Consider the following 15,513-nt stretch of genomic DNA (forward strand, 5'->3'; position numbering starts at 1 on the left):
CTTAAAAATTATTTTATTGGCAATTTGGATGCAATTGCCAGTTGGACTCCTTTTTAAAAACCTGCTAGTTCTTTTTACTTGATCATTTGACGAGGAACTATAAAGTGCAGGCTTCTCCTGTTTAATTCCTAAATTACTCAAAAATCTTTTCATTTTGTCAGAAACAAGTTGGGTACCATTGTCTGATACAATTATCTTTGGTTGCCCTTTAATGGCAAAACATTTCTGTAAAAATTACAACATCAGTAGTGATGTTGGGAATAAAAGCGTAATAAATCCATTTTGAATGATAATCTGTCAACACAACCATAAATTTGTTGCATGTATTTAGAATATTTAGCATAGCAAACTGTCCAGATAAATCAATGACTACTGCTTGTCAGCACACAAACATTCTTTACAAAAATCCACATACTTATTAACTTCAACATTCATTCCATGCCATCAATGGTATTGTTTTAACAAATTCTTTGTAGCTGTAGTTCCAGGGTTACCCTTGTGAGCAATACTAATAAGTATTTTCCTTACAATGAATGGTGGTATAGCTAAATCATGCCTCATCAAAAATTCATTCAAAACACTCAACTTATCTGCTACCTGTAGATAACCTTTACAATCATTGATTTAAATTTCTCTGTGGTGGCCATTTCCCTGTTACATGGTCAATTACCTTTTGTAAAACCATATATTTCTGTAAACTTTCTTTCCATCCGAATTCAGTTACAGCTCCATCACACATTTCAACTGCATCAATGTGTGCCCCTACACATTCAGCACCCTCTACACAATCTTCTTCAGTATCCTGTACAGGCATTCTGGATAAAAAAATCTGCACGGCAATTAAGACCACCTGGAAAGTGTCTAATGGTAAAATTATATTCCTGTAGTTTTGATAAATGTCTGACTAATCTCAATGACGCCTTACCATTTTCTCTACCACTTCCATTCATCATGTATGTAAGTGGTTTGTGATCTGTTATAATTTCAAATTCCTTTCCCATAGGTAAATTTTTAGCTTCTCTACAGCCCAGACACAGGCCAGAGTTTCACGTTCGATTGTACTATAAAACCTTTCTGCTCCTTTTAGTCTGCTAGATATGTATGCAATGGTGTATTCTTTGTTACCTTTCTTTTGACTAAAAACGGGACAGCTACCAACACACCTGGCATCTACTGTTATTACATTATGCCTATTAGTATAAAAAGGATGTAAAGCAGGTGCTCGAACAATTGCTTTTTTGATCATTTCAAAAGCTACTTATTGTTCACATGTCCAATCAAATGTTGTCCCTTTCCTCAAAAGTTTACATAAAGGTTCAACCATGTCTGCATAACCAGAAATAAAATACTCACTAAGTCTCATGAAAGACTTCAATGTGTCTTTATCATGTGGTCTTGATGAGTCTCTAATAGCTTTAATTAAGCAATTTTTTGGTTTGATACCATCCTCAGTTAACAAATATCTGAGATAATCAATACTTTTTTGTAAAAATTTGCACGTATTCTTAGATACAGTCATACCTTTTTCTTTTAATATTGATAAAACAATATCAAGTCTTTCATTAAACTCTTCATCGTTTTAAGAATGATTCAATATGTCATCCAGAAATTTCTCAACTCCTGGAACATGTTTAAATAGTAAATCCATTAACTTTTGAAAAACGCTAGTAGAAGACGCTAACCCAAACGGCAATCTCACATATCTGTAAACACCAAAAGGTGTCGCAAAGGTAGTTAGATCTTTAGATTCATCAGCTAATTGTATCTAATGATATGGCGATTTGAGATCAATCAACAAAAAACATTTAGAACCAGATGTGGAAGCTAAAATTTCTTGACAATCCACAATAATGTTCCTGTTCCATGACCTTAAATCCGCACAGTCTTATTTCACCATTTTATTTTTTAGAAACGACAATAGCCGAAACCCATTCAGATGAGTCATTAGAATCTTATACACCTTCTTTAAAATGTTATCAAGTAAGTCTTCTAAATCTTTTCTGACAGAGAGGAACAGGTCTAACCTGGTGTGTTACAGGTATAGCATCTTCTTTCAGTTTTATCTTATGTTCAAATCCTTTTACACATCCAATATGTTCTCTAAAAACGTCCGATTTTTGTTTAGTACAGATTGTAGATCCAAAGTTACAATTGAAACTTGAATATTACCTGAACATTTTTTATCAAGAACAACAGGTTCTTTGGAACCAGGTTTCAACATAACACCTAGTTTTGCCAAATGTTATGTTATGTTATGTTACGAGTTTGTTGAAGCGCGACAGCTGCCCCAGCAACGGGGCGTCCCGGCGCTGAGAAACCATAGCATAACCTACTGAAGGGTTCCAACAATGTTACGTCCTTTTTTTGAACATACATTTTTGTATTTGTAACTGTTTTTACATTTCAAACTGTTTTCTAAATATCCTACCATATCTATCTCAAAATCTCCAAAAGCTTTTGGATTTACGTCAGTTACTTCCAACTCAACCTCATCCCATAATTTGTAAAAAACAGTATCTGAAAATATAGTAATGCGTGATCTTGAGTCACCCCATACCTGAAGTTCTACACTTCCAATATACACTTTACGAAGAGGTGCAACAATGTTTCCATCATGTCCTTCAACTGCTAAAACAATATAAGAACACATCTCTTCATTAAATTCTTCTATGTTGTTAATTTTTACCTTACTGTTCATATTACCTTTGTTATTTTTGCATGAAGTAGTGAAATACCCTACTTTTTTACATTGTATGGATCTTTTGCCAATAGCATGACAACCCTAAAAAGCTGCTAGATGAATTTTTGGATCCACATCTATAACATGCATGTTTTACCTTCATATACTCTGTTTGTTTTTCTCTTCCTCCCCTGTGTTCTACTCTTTTCTTTTCCTGCAAAGCAAAAATGTTAGTACAATATGCTGCTTCATTTGATAGAACTTTAGAAGATAGCAAAGAAAGCTCAATTCCTGTAGCTATATCAATAACCTCCAGAAGGCATGAAGTGCAACAACCCACAAGTCTTTCTGTAATCTCTTTAGAATAACAATGAAAAACAAACTGATCTCTAATGTATGTATCGACCATTTCATTATATTCACAATTAGATGCCAGTACTCTAAACCACAATGTATTCTTCAATGGTCTCATTTTCATTCTGTTTTCACATTGCAAACTTGTATCTATCGACCATTATATTAGGTTCTTCAGAAAATGTTCTCCATCCACCTAACAGCTTCTTGATATTCATCAAGTAGAATAAATTGCCCTGGCATATTTTCATATTCTGTCAGACTGTTAAAAATGCCCGGCCCTACGTTATTTAATAATCAAACATAATTGTTTTTTTTCTTTCAGCGTTGTATGCTTTTCCATCAATAGCAACTAAATAATTTTCGAATGTTCTATGCCAGTGCTTCCATCTCATAGGTGGTTTTACTGCTTCACTTAAAAAATGTGCAGGTGTACTTATTGCATTGCTTTGTGCCATGTTAAGTTTTAATTGTTATTTATTTTGAATAAGAAATACCAAAGTTAATGTACAATGCCACTAATAAAATCATTTCCCCAATATATTAATTGTTGAATTTATGCTTCCTTGTTGTTTTATGTTTTTAAACTTTTCTGTGCCGCTTAATTTAGTAAATTTCTCACCAATAAACACGACTCAACCCTTTTGTTCGATTTCCGACGTGCTTTTACTCTCAGTCGTTTTTTCCTTCATAACAAAATGGTGGCACGCATAGACGTAATGACGTGCTTGAAGTATGGTAGCCTCTGAAGAACAAATGCGCTGTCAAAATATTATGCGAGTGGTACTACGTCACTGTACACCATTACCTGCTCAGACGATGCCCATAAAACCAACTGTTGATTCCAACGTTCACAACGATCTTTGCTCCCTGTAAGTTTTTCACTCACAAATATTTTCAGTAAAGTTATATTATGCATGTACCTCGCTCCAGTTAAAATGGTCATCTGTGAAAGCCTCCTTTTACGTTCGGATTTCTTTGAACGTACGAAGATCAGTACACTGCAGAATTCACTGCTGTGGGCCCGGATTCCTTAAATATAACTTGTCGCCAATTTGTTGAGACATGAAACGAGGATGAAGTGAAGAATAAAGATGTTTATTCAAGAAGTAACATCGTAAGGTCCCACACGCAGGTGGAAACAGGAACATGTGGCGAACAGCTCACAAATGATCAAATCCAACGAACATTCGATAACGTCTTTTATATGATAAATGAACGTTCTAACAGATGACATAATAAGCACCAATCTACCAATGAGATAAAGATATATAAAAATATTTAAAGAGGTGTATTTACAAACAAGCATTGAAAATGCAGTTCAGTCAGTAGAAAACTTTATTTGGTTAGTTACAACCATAAAAGTGTACCCTATATATAAAATACCATTACAATATAGCCAGGATCCTATTAAAACATGGTATAAATACATATCATAAAATACACATTTCCTTCATACAAGATACAAATGTCCACCTACGAGTAGTTCGGTCGGGCAGTTCTTTCATCTCCCTCCCGATCCTTCCAAAAATATTTTTATTCTGTACACATGAGGAACACCCTGACCTTATTCATAAATTTCCCAATAGCACAAGCAATGTCTAGGTTTGTCATCTCAACTAGAAGGCTAACAGCTTGCATCCTATTTCTGATCATATATTTTTTAAATATTGGACATAAAATCTCTTTCCGAGAATCTAAAAACTTCGTACAATCTAATAAAATGTGCACAATATCGCAATGATTACCTAACGAACAAGTACAGGTACCATTTTTTATTCAACATAAAAAATGTTATCTCAGTATTCCCATAGCAGGGGTTTATCCCCATTCGCACTTTTAGTACCTCCCGTCTTAAGTGCAAGCTCGGCAATCTATCTAAATAGGGGTACTGTTTGTTAGATTCCCAAGCCAAAGTCATATGTGACACCGAAACATTCCGCAAGAGGTACTCTCTATCATTTGTGCGGGAAGTCTCAGCTCCCAGTGTTCTTAATTCTTTCTTAGCTATGCTTGGGTGACTTAGTTGCGGACATAATTTTAAACCAAACTCTCCATATGCTTCCCTTAGTGCGGCTCTTATCTGTTTCGCCCAGGACAGCTCACTAGTGACAATTTCACTTTTACACCACTGGGAAATTGTTTGGTGCTCTTCAGACCCTAGGCGCTGCCAAAAGCGAATTAGTGCCATACAGGCAGTTACCGCCCAAGAGGTAATTCCCAACTCAAGTCTTGCAGCTTGTATCATAGAGGATTTTGGCAGTGAGAGTAAGTTTTTAAAGATATTTCCTTCTTCTTTATCCCAGTCTTTTTTCTCACTTAAATAAAGCACTTCTGCCCCGTACAAAAATTGGGGGGGGGGACCATTGCTAAATAGGCTTTTATGACCGGCCTATCTGAATTTTCTCCATAAGCACTGTTAAATCTTTTTAGTCCCATCACCAAGGCAGATGCCCTCATTTTAAGTGCCTCCAGATGGGTATACCATTTAAGGTTACTCATAAACCAGATTCCTAGGTATCTATATTCATTCACCCTCTCAAGCAGATTTGTGCCTAGACACCAAGGGAACCGGGATTTATTTTTACCGAAGCATAAAATGTTGGTCTTGTCCATGTTCACTATTAGCTTTTTATTTAGGCAATATTCATTGAACATGTTTAGTTTTCTCTGGAGACCTATCTGCGTCAGGTCCATAATCACTAGATCGTCTGCATATAGTAGACACGAGACATGATTACCACCCACTTTTGGGCTAGCCCCTTTTACTTCTCTTAATTTTGCTGGTAAGTCGGCCAAAAACAGGGAAAAAAGCAGAGGGGCAAGTATGCACCCCTGCCTCAAGCCATTTCCGATCTGGATCCTCCCAGATAGTCCACCCTCCTCGTCCAGGATTATCTGGGCCCAGTTTTCCGTGTGTAAGGCTTTTATAATCGCCAGTAGGTCTCCATGTATATTGTATCCTTCCAGAGTTGACCATAGCTGTTCCCTGCTCACAAGGTCAAAAGTCGCGCAGAAGTCAACAAAACAGCAGAATAAATTACCCCTCTGTTCTATCGACTTCCGCGCGATGGCCCAAAGAGAAAAACAGTGGTCCGCCGTCGAGTGCCCTTCTTTGAACCCCCCCCTGTTCTGGGGGTACTACCTGGTTATCCTCTGCCCAATCCTTTAGCAGGCCTAGGATTACTTTGGAGAATACCTTTTGCCCAATATCGAGGAGATTTATTAGGCGGTATTTTTTCTGGGAATTTACATTACCTTTTTTGTGTATCGATCTAACAATAGCCCCTTTCCAACTTTCTGGTATTAATCCTGTCTTTAGTATCCCTTGAAACATATTAGAAAAGAACTCTGCCCACCAGTCGGGATTAGTTTTTATAATAATTGCTGGTAGGTTGTCTGGGCCGGCAGCTCGAGTTAAGTTTAGACCAGATATAACTCTCCTAATATGAGCTGGGGTGAAATGTACAAGTATATCCTCCCTGACTTCTGGCCAGCATGTCGGTATTAATTCCCCTTTACTAGGCCATTTGCCATATAGTACCTCCAGATGGGTGCCCACTTATCCTCAGGAACGGAGCACTGCAGGTAACCCACAACTTCCCCCGTGCTTTCGTTAATCAATTTCCAGAATCCTTTGGCATTTTATTCTTCAATGGTCTCGAGTAAGTTAATCCAACATCTTTCCTTAAAGGACCTTTTTTTCTCTCTAATTGTTGACTTGTATTATAACCTTGCTTTCTTTAATTCTAGTGATGATATATCATTATAGCTACGCCTAAGGCCTCTTTCATGTTTCTTAATAGCGGCCTTAGCATTTCGACATTCATCATCAAACCAGGCTTTATTGGCTGGAGGTGCTCTGGCTTTACTATTTAGCCCATGGTTACCCCGTTTGATTTTTATCCTAAGACACTCCACCAGTCGATTAAGTATATCCTCATACCAGGGTAAGGCCTCCCCTGGTAGGGGGATTTCTAGCCCAACTACTAACTGGAGAGCTCTCAGTTTCTCTAAATGTTCTTCACTAATCCGTGTTATAAGCCGCTTTGGGTATTCAACATCCATTTGTAACACTCTCTGTCTTGGGGGAACCCTGTTTACCTCTAATTCTATCGACAATGGAAAATGGTCGCTACCCTATAGCTCAAGTACTTCAAAGTATTTTATTAGATGGAAGCACCATACATGGATAAATACATAATCTATAGGACACAGTTGCTGCCCTATTTTAAAGGTACGTTTAGCGGGCCGATCTGGTTCTTTCCTTCCGTTAATACAAATCAGGCCCATGGCTCCCAGCAACTGCCCAAGCTTTACGTCTTGGGTGGAGATAACGCAATAGGGGAATTTCGCAAGTTCTATACTATGAGCTTTTAGCACGTCACTTTGCCATGCGTCTATTTTTTGGGGATTTAGTATATGGTTAAAATCACCCAATATTAAGAACACATCTTTAGGGTATAACTCATATAATCCCTCCAAATCCTTCTTTAGGCAATCCAACTCCACTTTGTACTCCTTTATTTTCCCTTTCCGAATGTACGCATTTATAATGCAGATACCTCCACCACCTGCATTATTATTTGTTAACAGTATTCTACTGCCTAATGCTCAGCTGCATCTAAGTTGAAGGGATTGTAGATCTTTCACTATTCTTGTTGATACTAAAGTCATCTGGCCACCTGATGGTCTACCTATTTGATTCTTTTTTGCCGGCCTTACATGGTGGGCAAAGCCTTCGGTAACTAGGCTATCATCGCACAGCCACATCTCCTGCAGACATACAATGTCGGACTTCTCAAGGATATTTTTAAACCCTTCCTCAATCGCTATTCTTTTATATCCATTTACATTCCAGGACAAGATGGATAGGCTGTGCGGCGACCCAGATTCCTAATCATTATTATTCAGGTACCCCTCTTCCTCGTATCCCATGTATGCCAGTTCTCTATATCTATTTCCCACCAAAGCATCACCATCCTCCCACTCTGTGTTTTTGGGGATTATCGTAACTTCAAGAGCTTCCTCTTTGCCCCGACCTGATGTAATCATTTTTATTTGCCGGTCACCCAACCCCACATGGTTCCTGAGGAATGATTTCCCTTGATTCACCCTCATCACCTCCTCTCTCTTCAATATTCTAATCCCTTCCCTTAACATCTCAGCATCTGCATTTTCCATAGCAACTTTTATTAATGCTGAGTGGAGGAGGACTTTTGTAACTTCCTCCCCGCTGATGTTATTTAGGAACCCTACTTCTTTGAGATCATCTGTGCAAACATATTTCAAACTAGGGCATTTTTCAAATGAAGCAAGGAGCTGGGACCGATTTAGGGGTTTTAGTTTCTTTGCCCTTTCCCCCCCCCTTTTCCTGACCTAAGGGTTCTAAAAATAGCCAGGTGTCCACCATCTGAGGGGTTTGGGATCTTCCAACCACCCATCTCGGCGTCTCCATCCCGCCTTTTTGTTCTACATCCTCCTTCCATCCTGGATAATTCCTCATGGCGACCTTGGTATTCTTTACTGTACTTTCCCCTGCTACCCTCTTGGGTTGACCCTCTGCACTATGGGCTCTTTCGCTTGTGTCTACAAAAGTTAGTTTTTTTGTTTCTGGCCACACCGCCTTGTCTCGTGCCCTTGTAACTAGATGTGCCCCCTTCCCATCCTCCTGTTGCTTTACCAAGTGCTGTTTATATGGGGCCTTTTTTCCCCACTCGCCGCCTCTGGATATTTTGTTTTAAACTCATCCTAACCCCATATTTCTTTATAATCATAGGACATCGAGAGATATATACTGTTGGTTCCTCTTCTTTGTGTATACTCACTGCTTCCTCTTCCCTTACCACTCCATCCTCCTCTGTCCCTTCATCCTCCCCTACCACATCATCCTCCCGTCCTCTTCGATATTCTCCTGAATTTCCACTGCTCTTACTAGAGTAGGCATTAGGCCTTTAATCTGAGTCAGCTCCCCTACTATGTTCTTAAATTGGTTACTTTGTGTTTTTAAGATTTCGTTGTTTAACACTGAAACCTCTAGAATGCCCTGTAATGTTTTCTGTTGCATTAGCATAACCTCAAGCATGGATAAACTAGATGACCCCGACACTTCAAAACAATGCGCGACAATGCCGGATAGCTCAGTACGTGCAACATAGGGGTTTTCCCCTGTTGGGTTCACATATAGACTGGGGTCCTTCTGGGCTGATTCGCCCCCACCTGAAGTATTACTCTGTCTTTTTCTTCCTTCTTCCTCCACTTCTACTTCCGTTTCCTGAATAAGTAATGACTGAAATAACCGTGGAGAGGATTACAGGCGGGGTTCCATCATGATTCCAGCAATTTCAAAGTCAGTCTGGTCAAGGGGTTCCACACTTAAAGCTGCCTGGTCTTCAATAATTAACGGCGACTCTACCACATTTGGGTCCTTTTCTGTTGTCTCTTTCCCTTTGAAGTGTTTGCCTATAAAGTCCTTAATGGATTTTGAGACTGCCGAACCACCTTTTGCGCCTACTTTCTTTGCAGACTCCAACACCTTCTTTGGGGTTAAGCCTAAAGACGGGATAGACCCTCTCACTGATGTTTTACTAACGACGGGTGTTGTTGTATCCCCGATTGACTTTTCCACATCTCTCGATATTTCCGCCACGTCCTCCGCCCCGAACTTTTATTCCCTGTTTTCTTGGGGTTTTTGGGGACCTTACGTGGCTTTTTTTTTCCTAAGGCCATCTCTTTTAATCCCCTTCGCCCCTTCCTTACAAGGTGTTGCTGTTTTGGGGGGTTCTTCTTCCTTGGCTTTCTTTTGGCTTTTCCCAGTTCTTCCGGTGCACAGCCACCCCTTCTTCTTAGTACCTTCAATTAGCTCCCCTTAATGATACTTAAGTAGGGGGAAATTTCACTTACCTCTGTTCTGTGGGCCCGTGCTCATGCCTCCACCACTGCTTAATGATTTTCTCAAGGTACTGGCCTGGCCTCTGGCCTGGGTATACGGCCACACAGAGCTTCACACCTTTAGTCCTACTTTAATTATGCCGCAGGTTTGGCTGTCCTCTTTGTTTTCCAGGCTTCAGCTTGCAATCACGTTAAGGCTTTACTCGGCCTCCTATTGTTTTGTTATCCCACATATGCTCCCTTCTTCTGTAGTTATGGGCTTATGAGAGCTCCTTCCCTCTACCGCATCACTTCAGGTAGACAGGCAGCTCCTAATCCCAACCCCGCGGTAACAGCCTGCGGTGGCCTGAAAACGCCGCTCACTGTCCGGTCCCTCCCTGTTGGACCCGGTCCTTTGGGCAGGTTCACCCCGTGACTTTTTGCTTTTTCCTAGCCTGTTTTTGGAACCTGGATTGGTGATTTTAGGCCTCTGCGCACTTTTTCACTGTGGTACAGTGTAAAGTGTGTGTGCTCTCTGTGTATGGATGGTGAGTGACCTGCCCTCCCATAGGAATGAATGGGGAATATGTATGCCCATGGTAGATTCCTGATGCATGGGGAGTGCAGGGTCGAGTTTGATATGTGTGAACTCGTGAGAGGGAATGCTGCAGAATGGTATATGCGGCATGGCTGTGTCTAGTCTAGAAGCGCCACTTTTAGAAGTTGGCATAATTGTGTAGTGAGTCTGCTGGCACGTGATTGGCTGATGTGCCTGGGCCTGCTGGTGGATGGACTGTCTGTTTTGAGTAGGACGGGGTCTGCAGGGCCCTGGAGGAGGGGGTCTGAGTCAGCCATAGATGAAAGGCCCCCATCTGCTGTCACGGATGGGAGGGAAGAGCTCTGGTGGTACCAGGCGGTGCCTGTCAGCCCACCCTGCTGCCTCTCCCTCCGGATGGCCCACTGTCATCTCTGACCTGAGGCTGACAGGAGAGGGAAACCAGATACACCCAGGGCTTAGGGCTCACTCACACAAAGACTTCAAAAGACTTCAAAGCCTTTTCTGTGTATAAGAAGGGGCTGTGTTCCCTTCCAGGTTGTTCTTGTCTTGTTCTGTTGCTGACGGGAATCTACCCGGGGCGGGCGCTGCCCAGCCCCTGGAGGCTGATGGACTGCTGGGGGACTCTTCCTGACTGTCCCCTTGCCTGCTGCATTGCTTGGAAGACTTTGCTGGTCAATAGCGCTTAGGAGCGCTTTGCCTATTTTTCTAGCGCTTTGGAGCGCTTTATTGCCCCAAGCGCTGGAGAGCGCTTTATTTGTCTTCACAGCGCTACTTGGCCCCAAGCGCTTAATAGCGCTTCAACTTTTATGGGGGCTGGTTGTATCGAGGGTGCCACCCCTCGGATCGTGGTTCCCCGCCTGCCTGCCTAAAGAGGAGGGCCGCTGCGCTGCCCGCAGCGACCCGGAAGTGGTCGGCCGGCCGGCCAATCTCAGCGCGGCCGTCCGGAAGTCCCGCCCCCCCGCAGTCGGCGGGGAGAGGACGAAGAAGGCGCGGGAGATGGCGGCGGTGGACGGGGCTCCTCTCGGCTGAGGGAGCCCCAGAGAAACGCGGCGGCCAGCTGACAGGGCTCCCGTGTGCCGAGGGAGCCCTGCCGAGAGAGAGAGGTCCGGCGCGGGAGCAGCGAGGCTCCCATGTGACCGGTGCTGCCGCGCGGAGGAAGGCGTGCCGAGGAATGGCTGCTGGGGCTCCCGTGTGCTGAGGGAGCCCCGAGTGAGCAGAGCGGAGGGGGCGCGAGGCACATGGTCGGTGCCTGCCCCTACCGCAGCCGGCGAGAGTGAGCCGCCGCCCAGCAGAGAAGCCGCCGCCCGGAGGAGCCCGCCCCAGAGAGCCCGGTGAGTCGGAAGGGCTGGGGGGGGCTCCGTGCAGCTGCTGTTGGTGCCGGAGAGCGGCACCTGGGCGGGAGTGGAGGTAGGGCGGCCCCAGCTGACAGTGGGCCGCCCCCAGGTTTCGACGGAGCCTGAGGCTCCAAAGCCCATATTTATGTTGAGAGCCCCGGGAGGCGCAGGGGGCGTGTCGTAACTCTGAGTCCCCCGAGTGGGACTCCAACGGAGTGGGTGACTTCCCTACGAGCCCTGAGAGGCTCCAACGCAGGCCATATTTGTTTAAGGAGTCGAGATGGCTCCTGGGACACCTCGGGGCATATTGTCGATGCCCGTCCCCTCCTGGGCTTGTGTAGGTCTGGTGCCAGTGAAAGCACCATGGTTGTTCTAAGAGCCTGCTAGGCTCAGGGGGCATATTTGTTCAGAGCCTGGGTGGCTCCAACGTTGCGCAGTGTCATGCCAGAGCCTGTGTGGCTCCAACGTGGACCTAGCTGTGGGTAGAGCCCGCGGGGCTCCAGCGTGGCGCAGTTTGCGCCTGAGGGCCAGTGAGGGCCTGGGCACAGTTTTGATGATTCTCCAGCTGCCCAGCAATTAGTGGGCAGCTGCACCGTTTAGGCGCAATTTCAGGAGAGAGTCCCTGTGTGGGACAGCGAGGGCACAGTGGTGCCCGGCCTTCCCAGCTGCGTAGCCCTTAGTGCCAGCTGCAACGTTTAGGCCCTTGTGAGTGTTCCCAGGGGCCCAGCAAGTAGTGGGCCCCTGCATCGTTTAGGCCCCTGACATTGAGACTCAGGGCGTGCTAGCCCCAACAAGGCCAGTTGGCCTAGGGACTGCCACAGAGGGTGGCTTATGTAGGTTTTGCGCAATTGTATGGTTCTTGCACCTCTGAATGTGATTTCTTGCATCATGTCTTATTCCTGCACCTCTGAATGTTTTTAGACATCATGTGACTATTGCGCTACTGTATTATTCTGGTACCTCTGAATGTAATTTTATTGCATCATGTGCTTTATTCTTAACACCGCTGAATGTGTAGGTTTATACATTATGTGTTTCTCTTTACTACTCCTCTGAATGTATATTTATGCATCATGGGAAATGTGTCCTTTCTTAGACCCCTAAAACGCTGTGTGCTACTTAGGTGGTTTTCCTTTACTACTCCTCTGAATGTGTTTCATACATCATGGGTAATGTGTTCTTTCTTAGACCCCTAAATGCTGTGTGATACTTAGGGGGTTGTTCTTCTTAGTACAGGTGGTCCTAGTGAGGTCCTGGTCCCCTGCGTGACAGTCTCCTAAGGGGTTAGGGTTGCGTAGGTGGTACTTACCTGTTCCCAGTAGTTACTGGATGTGATCTATAACTGTTACTTTGTGTTACAGTGAAGTTTATATACTTTTATTCTACTTACTGACAAGTATTTCTATATCTGCAAAGTGTTGATTCAGACAGTGGCCCATGTGGCCCTGTCTTGTAAATAGTCCCTTGTGAATATTGCCATGCCAGTTGGCACAATGTACATGTGTAATTTCTATCTGATATGTTTTGACAATACAAAAGTTATTTTAATATAACCTTGTGTGGAGTCTCTTTTGTGGTGTACCTAGTATGTTGTTGCTGTTGTGCGCTGACGCAAATGCTTTACACATCGCCTCCGAGTTTAGCCTAGACTGCTCGTGCCAAGCTACCTAGAGGGTGAGCAGGGGTTATCTTGGCGTGTGACTTCCTTGCCCTGACTGGAATGGTGGTTTCGGCGTGGCTTTGGCGTCAGCCTTAGCCTACCCGAAATAGCCGGTTTCCAACATTGTTGGTCAGCGGTGCGGATTTGGACTTGTATTTGCAGAGTGCCATAGCAACAACTGGCTACATTACAAAAACTCTGCGTTTTTCAGATAGTCACATATTTGGGATTATTGTTTTTGATTTTGTTTTTCCTCAAGAGTGTCATTTTCAGATGGTGTTCCTGCGCTTTATGTTTAGTGGCAGGTGAGAGAAAATGACAGGGCGGGACGCCAGTAGAGAGGGGAGGTTCCCATAGATTAGGAATCGCTTGCTGGGTCCAGTGTCCAACTCCTATTCCTGTCCCTGTGTGGGTAGATGGAAGAGAGGGAGGGTGGAGGAGAAATTGCTTGCTCAGGAGGGTGGTTATTCCCTGAGTGTAGTGTGTGTGTCTGGATTCCCCCGTATGGTAGGATCCAGTGGTGGCAGCTTAAATGTGTCCAGTGCGTGTAGTCCCATTCCCAGTTCCAAGAGTATGGTGCCTGGTGCTCAGTAAGAGGGTGACAGGTTGAGAGTCAGAGGCAGTGAGGAACTGTCTCACCAGTCTGGAGGGGGAGTGTGTGGATGAGTGGTGTCTTGAACTGGAGGAGTTCGTGTGAGTTTTTTTGTAAGGAGCTTGCACGTGAGGTGTACCTCTGGTGGTGTGCAGGACGTCCTGCAGAGGCATTGGACAAGAAGGTGGATGTCTGGCAGTGCGCTGGATGTCTTACAGAGACATTAGGGAGTGATTCTAATAGTAGTGGCTTGTGTATCTGATGATCCTGTGTAGGTGAAGAGGTTCATGTGTAGCCCAGCTAGGTCCCAGTAGGATGGTAGGGGTGTAGGGGCTCGCGTCCTGTCTCAGTGGAAGCGGAGTGAGTGTGGGACGGTGTGTCCCACGGTGGCCCGAAACCCTGTCTCAGGGCCTGGAGGGTTCCCTAAGGGAGCGCCAGGTCAGGGGCCTAGGCTGTACTTATAAGTCATTTGAGGAGGATCTTCCTGTGTCTAGAGGACGGGGAGTGTCTGTAACAAGAACTCCAGCGGTCCTAGTGTTGGGCTGTACCGCTCCTAAGTGGAGGGTGCAGAAGTCCTGGTTCGCTGGGCATTTGACCGTCTAGAGTGCTTGACCATTTGTGGGGCCTCTGGAGGTCGTTCCCCGAGGAGGGGGGAGGCCAGGTTCAGCCTGACCTGGAGGGAAGGGCATCGGTAATCAGTGTCCTGACCGGTTGTTGACTTCCAGGGGTACCGCTCCAAGGTGGGAGGGTGCAGAACTCTGGAGGGGGGTGCAGAGGGACGGTGTCCTTACTTCTGACCCCGGTGGGAGGAAAGTGTGTTGCTGATACGCTGCTAGCGTGTGCTCTGTCTAGCCTGGAACATAATGAGAATCACCCTGTGATAGGGAGTACTGGAGGAGAGTGTGTCGCTGATACGCCGCTGGCGTGTGCTCTGTCTAGCATGAGACATACTGGGCCTGTAATAGTGGAACTGGAAGGGGGTGCAGAAGGACGGTGTACTTCTGACCCCGGTGCAACTTGAGGGTTTAAATCCTAGGTTGGGAGATTAGGTAGCTTCCAGGTCAAGAGGAATCTCTACCCAAGTAGATCAGCTGAAGAGACTGAGGGGGCTGCCCTTGCTGTGTGTTCTGGGGCCCACCTGCAGTTTGTTGTTTCCACTAAGGTAGAGGAAAGGGGGCTTTGCTGTGTGCGGTGTCCCCCCCACCTGCTTGAAGAGGGACTGTGCTGTGTGCTTTGTACCTCAGAAGTGAAATAATTGCCAGGTGGTAGACCAGTGACGGAGGGAGGTCCTGATCTGGTAGGAGAGTTGTGTTCTGGTGAGTGCTTCCCTGTGAGGGTGCGGAAACACAGGAGTAGAGGTACGGTGGGGCATTCTTGCCGTGACCTCTGGTCAGCCTGGGGGTGTGGTCCCTAGGTTGTAGGATCAGTGGTAGTGTAGCTACCCTGAGAGAGAGAGTGGAGATT

The 15,513-nt window shown here is 44.7% G+C and overlaps 1 long non-coding RNA gene across 1 annotated transcript in view; it reads right to left on the reverse strand.

The window, feature by feature from the left end:
• Positions 1-15,513, reverse strand: part of LOC144791404 (uncharacterized) — a 56,774-nt gene that overhangs the window by 18,504 nt on the left and 22,757 nt on the right. The window contains exon 2 of the long non-coding RNA XR_013602381.1: positions 2,838-2,894. This is a non-coding gene — a long non-coding RNA (uncharacterized LOC144791404). The remainder of the gene's footprint in view (positions 1-2,837; positions 2,895-15,513) is intronic.

This window comes from Lissotriton helveticus, chromosome 11, assembly GCF_964261635.1.
Source record: "Lissotriton helveticus chromosome 11, aLisHel1.1, whole genome shotgun sequence".
Taxonomy (NCBI): Eukaryota; Metazoa; Chordata; class Amphibia; order Caudata; family Salamandridae; genus Lissotriton; species Lissotriton helveticus.